We start from the raw sequence: 6,762 nt of genomic DNA on the forward strand, positions 1-6,762 counted from the left end.
ACAGAAGCAGAAGACATCAGGAAGAGGTGGCAAGAATACACAGAGGAATTATACCAGAAAGAAATGGATGTCCCGTATACCCCAGGTAGTGTGGTTGCTGACCTTGAGCCAGACATCCTGGAGAGTGAAGTCAAATGGGCCTTAGAAAGCACTGCAAATAACAAGGCCAGTGGAAGTGACGGTATTCCAGCTGAACCATTTAAAATTTTAAAAGATGATGCTGTTAAGGTGCTACACTCAATATGCCAGCAAGTTTGGAAAACTCAGCAGTGGCCAGAAGATTGGAGAAGATCAGTCTACATCCCAATCCCAAAGAAGGGCAGTGCCAAAGAATGCTCCAACTACCGCACAATTGCACTCATTTCACACGCTAGCAAGGTTATGCTTAAAATTCTACAAGGAAGGCTCAAGCAGTATGTGGACCGAGAACTCCCAGAAGTGCAAGCTGGATTTAGAAGAGGCAGAGGAACCAGAGACCAAATTGCAAACATGCACTGGATTATGGAGAAAGCTAGAGAGTTCCAGAAAGACATCTACTTCTGCTTCATTGACTATGCAAAAGCCTTTGACTGTGTCGACCACGGCAAACTATGGCAAGTTCTTAAAGAAATGGGAGTGCCAGATCACCTCATCTGTCTCCTGAGAAATCTCTATGTGGGACAAGAAGCTACAGTTAGAACTGGATATGGAACAACTGATTGGTTCAAAATTGGGAAAGGAGTACGACAAGGCTGTATTTTGTCTCCCTGCTTATTTAACTTATATGCAGAATTCATCATGCGAAAGGCTGGGCTGGATGAATCCCTAGCCGGAATTAAGATTGCCGGAAGAAATATCAACAACCTCAGATATGCAGATGACACAACCTTGATGGCAGAAAGTGAGGAGGAATTAAAGAACCTTTTAATGAGGGTGAAAGAGGAGAGCGCAAAATATGGTCTGAAGCTCAACATCAAAAAAACGAAGATCATGGCCACTGGTCCCATCACCTCCTGGCAAATAGAAGGGGAAGAAATGGAGGTAGTGAGAGATTTTACTTTCTTGGGCTCAATGATCACTGCAGATGGTGACAGCAGCCACGAAATTAAAAGACGCCTGCTTCTTGGCAGAAGGGCAATGACAGGCCTAGACAGCATCTTGAGAAGTAGAGACATCACCTTGCCAACAAAGGTTCGTATAGTTAAAGCTATGGTTTTCCCAGTAGTGATGTATGGAAGTGAGAGCTGGACCATAAAGAAGGCTGATCGCCGAAGAATTGATGCTTTTGAATTATGGTGCTGGAGGAGACTCTTGAGAGTCCCATGGACTGCAAGAAGATCAAACCTCTCCATACTGAAGGAAATCAACCCTGAGTGCTCACTGGAAGGACAGATTGTGAAGCTGAGGCTCCAGTACTTTGGCCACCTCATGAGAAGAGAAGACTCCCTGGAGAAGACCCTGATGTTGGGAAAGATGGAGGGCACAAGGAGAAGGGGGCGACAAAGGACGAGATGGTTGGATAGTGTTTTCGAGGCTACCAGCATGAGTTTGACCAAACTGCGGGAGGCAGTAGAGGACAGAGGTGCCTGGCGTTCTCTGGTCCATGGGGTCACGAAGAGTCGGACACGACTAAACGACTAAACAACAACAATACCTTAATCAGCTTTTGGAAAAATGCCCACAAAACACTGTGTTTGGAAGTTTTAAACTCAACTGATGACTATCCCCTTAGAATATGGAACTACACTAATTAAAATTTCATGGGCTGTGAATTTGGTGTTAACCTGCTGGGGGACAAAAGTTTGATTTCCAACCAAGTGATGATTAAAGTACAGAAACAGCAGTCCTCTAGGTAGCTTTTTCTTTGCAATTCCTCTAGAGGGAGTTCCTTTCCCTAGATCCCCACAGTGGATCCAACAGATCTGGCCAATTTCCCAGCTTTTTAATAGACTGAGAAATTGTGGCTTGACCTTGTTGTTGTTGTTGTTGTTTAGTCGTTTAGTCGTGTCCGACTCTTCGTGACCCCATGGACCATAATTCAAAAGCATCAATTCTTCGGCGATCAGCCTTCTTTATGGTCCAGCTCTCACTTGTGGCTTGACCTAGACGTTGAATATCAAGTGAATCTGGAAAAGCACAACAGAGGTAGCTCAAGTAATTAGTCATCTTGGAGTTGCTTTCTGTCTCAGAGGAAAGGCAGGATATGCATTACAGAATAAAAGCAAAATGCTTTTCAGGAGTTCCAGACCTGGTGAATGCAAAATAAATAGGGGGTTTCCCTTGTGGCTTACTGATTGATTAAAAAATAGACCTCCCCACAATCTGCTCCTGAAAATTCTATAAGGACACCCTACACTGTAACATAACCTATGGTCTATCATTGCTCTACACACCTCTTTGTAACTGGGAAAGAGCCTTCACACATATCCATAGAAACCAGAGTTATCCATACTCTCAGTCAGTGCTTTTTTCTGGGGGGATGCAGGGGTACGCATACCCCTAAACATTTTGTGAATCTAAGTTTGGCCTCTTTGAGGGGCAGTATTTCAATACGAGTAGGAAAATGAGAGTACCCCTAAACATTTTTTAAGAAAAAAAGCACTGCTCTCAGTGCTATTTTTGTAGAAAAAGAAGAGTCAGAATTCACCACGAACACTTCCCTTGCTCTCTTAGAATGGCAGTGGCACCGCCCTGAGAGCCCTGCATACTCTGATAACCTCCAGATTAAGTTACTGCGGCTTTCTCCAACATGTTCCCTTCCAGAGTTTTGGAATACAACTCAAGTCAGCTCCATCCAGCATGGTTACTGCAATGTGCTGTACATGGGATTGACTTCCAGTCCATGTTGGAAACTTCTCTTAGAACACAAGGGCTAGGCTGTCAACTGGGACCACCCCTAGGGAACGCATCTTGACATCCTTGTCAGGGTCCAAGTGTCCTTCCTCATGGAGACCATGTCCTCTATTTGACAGGCAGGTTGGTCCAAATCTAATTTAATTCCTTGTGGTTTGGGTCACTTCAGCAAGACGCCTCCGAGGCTGCCATGTACCCCCTGTGCTTTTTAAAACTCCTGTCTCATAGTTTATTTTTCTTCTCTCTACACTTCAACCATGTCAATAAATTCAGTCAAAAACAAACCTAGACATTTTGCAGTATCCCATATTCCGAACTTATTTTATATTCATATTTTTTTGGGGGGGTAAATATTGTCATTCCTTTCGTGAGGTGATTTTGTCTAATGCGCATCATCATTTGACTGCATGGGGAAGAGTAAACAATGGGCATTCTTGTTTCTTTTTACAAGGTAAACAGGGATAGTCAGAAAAGAAGCCATCGATCAGTACTTTAGTTTATTAATCAACTGTTGCCTATTCAGTCTTTTATATTCAGGGAAATGTATCAGTGGTGGCAAGTGGTCTAGGAAGAATGGAGGAATGAATGCTCCTCACCCCCATATTGAGCAGTTATTTACCACAAATAGTAGCCATGGCAACTTGGTTTCTATATAAAACTGAATCACCTCTGCTCTAATAGGAACAGCACAGCTTGGAAATCCCATTAAGAACATTATTCTGGTATAAAAGAAGACATTAGCCTCAAAATATAGATCAAAGTCTATTAGTTAAAGTGCTTTTAGCTGGGATAAAGTAAGAAATCATTTAAGTTTAGATAGAGGTCAAATCTCACATGTCTTTTACTGTCATATTTTAGAATTAACTCCATAATTGTTGTTAGCCGCTCTGAGCCTGGCTTCGGCTGGGGAGGGCAGGATGTAAATAATTTATTATTATTATTATTATTATTATTATTATTATTATTATTATTATTATTATTATTATTATTATTATTACTATTATTATTATTATTGTAGAAATTTGCAAAAAATGCTGGGGAAAAGATTATGGAGCTCCCTGCTTTAGGATATACTCCCAAATATCTGGAAATATGTGGAAGAATGGATCCCTCTCCCTTCTTTCAATATGGCCAGGCCAGATATGACCTTAAGTTATTGCAATCAAAATAGCAGTGTGGGGGAAACTTGGAGTTTAACGGAAGTTTGAAAAATGCTGGAAATATTTTTAAAAAGAAAGGCTGAGCAATTCCTGTTATGCTAGCAGAGGACTGGTGGTGGGCAGAGGGGTGAATACTGCCACTTAGCTGATGCAACAGATGCTTGGTTAGTGTGTCTGACTAGGACCTGGGAGATTAGGTTTCAAATTCCTGCTTAGCCATGAAACTCACTGAGCTACCTTGGGCCAGTGACACTCTCTCAGCCTAGCCTAACGCGCAAGGTTATTGTGAGCATAAAATGGGAAGGAAAAGAACCTTGAGCTTCATGGAGGAAAGCTGGGACACAGTAAATTAATCACGTACATACCTCTTTCTTTCTTTCTTTCTTTCTTTCTTTCTTTCTTTCTTTCTTTCTTTCTTTCTTTCTTCTGGCTACATAGCATGGTGCAATGATAAATAGCTCAGTTACACCGCAAAGCTTGTTGTTGTTGTTTAGTCGTTTAGTTGTGTCCAACTCTTCGTGACCCCATGGACCAGAGCACGCCAGGCACTCCTGTCTTCCACTGCCTCCCACAGTTTGGTCAAACTCATGCTGGTAGCTTCGAGAACACTGTCCAACCATCTCGTCCTCTGTCATCCCCTTCTCCTTGTGTCCTCCATCTTTCCCAACATCAGGGTCTTTTTCAGGGAGTCTTCTCTTCTCATGAGGTGGCCAGAATATTGGAGCCTCAGCTTCAGGACCTGTCCTTCCAGTGAGCACTCAGGGCTGATTTCATTCAGAATGGATACGTTTGATCTTCTTGCAGTTCATGGGACTCTCAAGAGTCTCCTCCAGCACCATAATTCAAAAGCATCCATTCTTCGGCGATCAGCCATCTTTATGGTCCAGCTCTCACTTCCATACATCACTGCCGCAAAGCTAGAAATTGCTTAAAACAGGGAAAGAGATTGAGAGTTCTTTGTTTGAGGGCTGGTTAAAAGGGGGGTTGGAACACCTGGTGAAATGTACTCACTTTTCAGGAAGGGAGGAAAAGAACAGTTAAGATTAAAAATCATTAGGAAGATTGAAATCATATTTTGTTATCCAGGGATAGACCTGCTACTGAAAACATTTAATCAGAAAGTTGGTTGTTCTGAGATTATTTTGTTTGTTTGGTCATTGTTTATATATCTGGATTTATCCCTTGAAAACCTTAAAAAATAACAATCTGTTAGTCCAACAATGCAATCAACATTATTGAAAGCAAGTTCCCTTCATGTCACATCTTGTATGCTGGAAAAGACAAGAAACAAGATTGTTCATGATCAGCAGTGTTTGTGGACAACCAAGGAAGCTGACTGTTATAAGATTCAGGACAGATAAAAAGTGCTTATTCATGCTTAACTCACTTTCGCAGGAGGAAGTGATAACTTGAATCCCCCCCCCCAATCTATTTGTTGCTTACCTATTGCAAGACTACACTCTTATATGGCTGCACAGATAGGGACCAGAAGACCATTTTTTTAAAAAAGGAAATAAATCAAGTATCCTACACTTTCGGGATGCTGTTTAAATAACTGAAACTGCTCAGGGAAGTCCTAGATGATACTTTTGAGCAGTAAAGGTAAAGGTACCCCTGCCCGTACGGGCCAGTCTTGACAGACTCTGGGGTTGTGCGCCCATCTCACTTTAGAGGCCAGGGGCCAGCGCTGTCCGGAGACACTTCCGGGTCACGTGGCCAGTGTGACAAAGCTGCATCTGGCGAGCCAGAGCCGCACACAGAAACGCCGTTTACCTTCCCGCTGGTAAGCGGTCCCTATTTATCTACTTGCACCCGGAGGTGCTTTCGAACTGCTAGGTTGGCAGGCGCTGGGACCGAGCAACAGGAGCGCACCCCGCCGCAGGGATTCGAACCGCTTGAGCAGAGAGCACTGCAAATCTCCTGCTATTTCTGGTGACCCTCTTTGGTTTCCTTTCTTTTTTCCTGTTTGTCCGCCTGCAATACATTGCGTGTGTGTGAAATGGTCTCTCAGCAGCCCCATTTTCTTATTTCATTATCTGGGCAACAATTAATCAATCCCAATTAAAAGCAACAGCAGGCAGCTTCATTACCTTTGTTAGCAAGTTTATTAGTCTCATTCATTTTAAGGTTCTGTTTACCACCAAGCTGTCTGCATCCAGATTTTTTCAAACACACACACACACACACACACACACACACCCTTTAAGTGTCCCTATTTTCCAGGGATGCCCCTGATTTAGAGAAGCCACCCCGGTTTCTGATTTGATACTGGAATGTCCCACTTTTCCTTAGGATGTCCCTATTTTCATTGGAGACATGTTGGAGGGTATAGAGCATAGCTGTCAATTTTCCCTTTCCTTGTGAGGAATCCTATTCAGAATAAGGGAATTTCCCTTAAAAAAATGGAAATGTTGACAGCTATGGTATAGAGTTATCTGACCCCTTGAGCTAATCCTGTATATTGAAGTTTTTTTATGTTTAATGTTTTGTTGTGTTTTTATATTTGTTGGAAGCTGCCCAGAGTGGCTGGGGCAAACCAGTCAGAAGGGCAGGGTATAAATAGTAAAATTAGCAGCTTTATGGTATGTCCCATAAAGAAGGCTGATCACTGAAGAATTGATGCTTTTGAATTATGGTGCTGGAGGAGACTCTTGAGAGTCCCATGGACTGCAAGAAGATCAAACCTATCCATTCTGAAGGAAATCAGCCCTGAGTGCTCACTGGAAGGACAGATCGTGAAGCTGAGGCTCCAATACTTTGGCCACCTCAT

Source organism: Podarcis melisellensis, assembly GCF_964234715.1.
Source record: "Podarcis melisellensis genome assembly, chromosome: 9".
NCBI lineage: Eukaryota > Metazoa > Chordata > Lepidosauria > Squamata > Lacertidae > Podarcis > Podarcis melisellensis.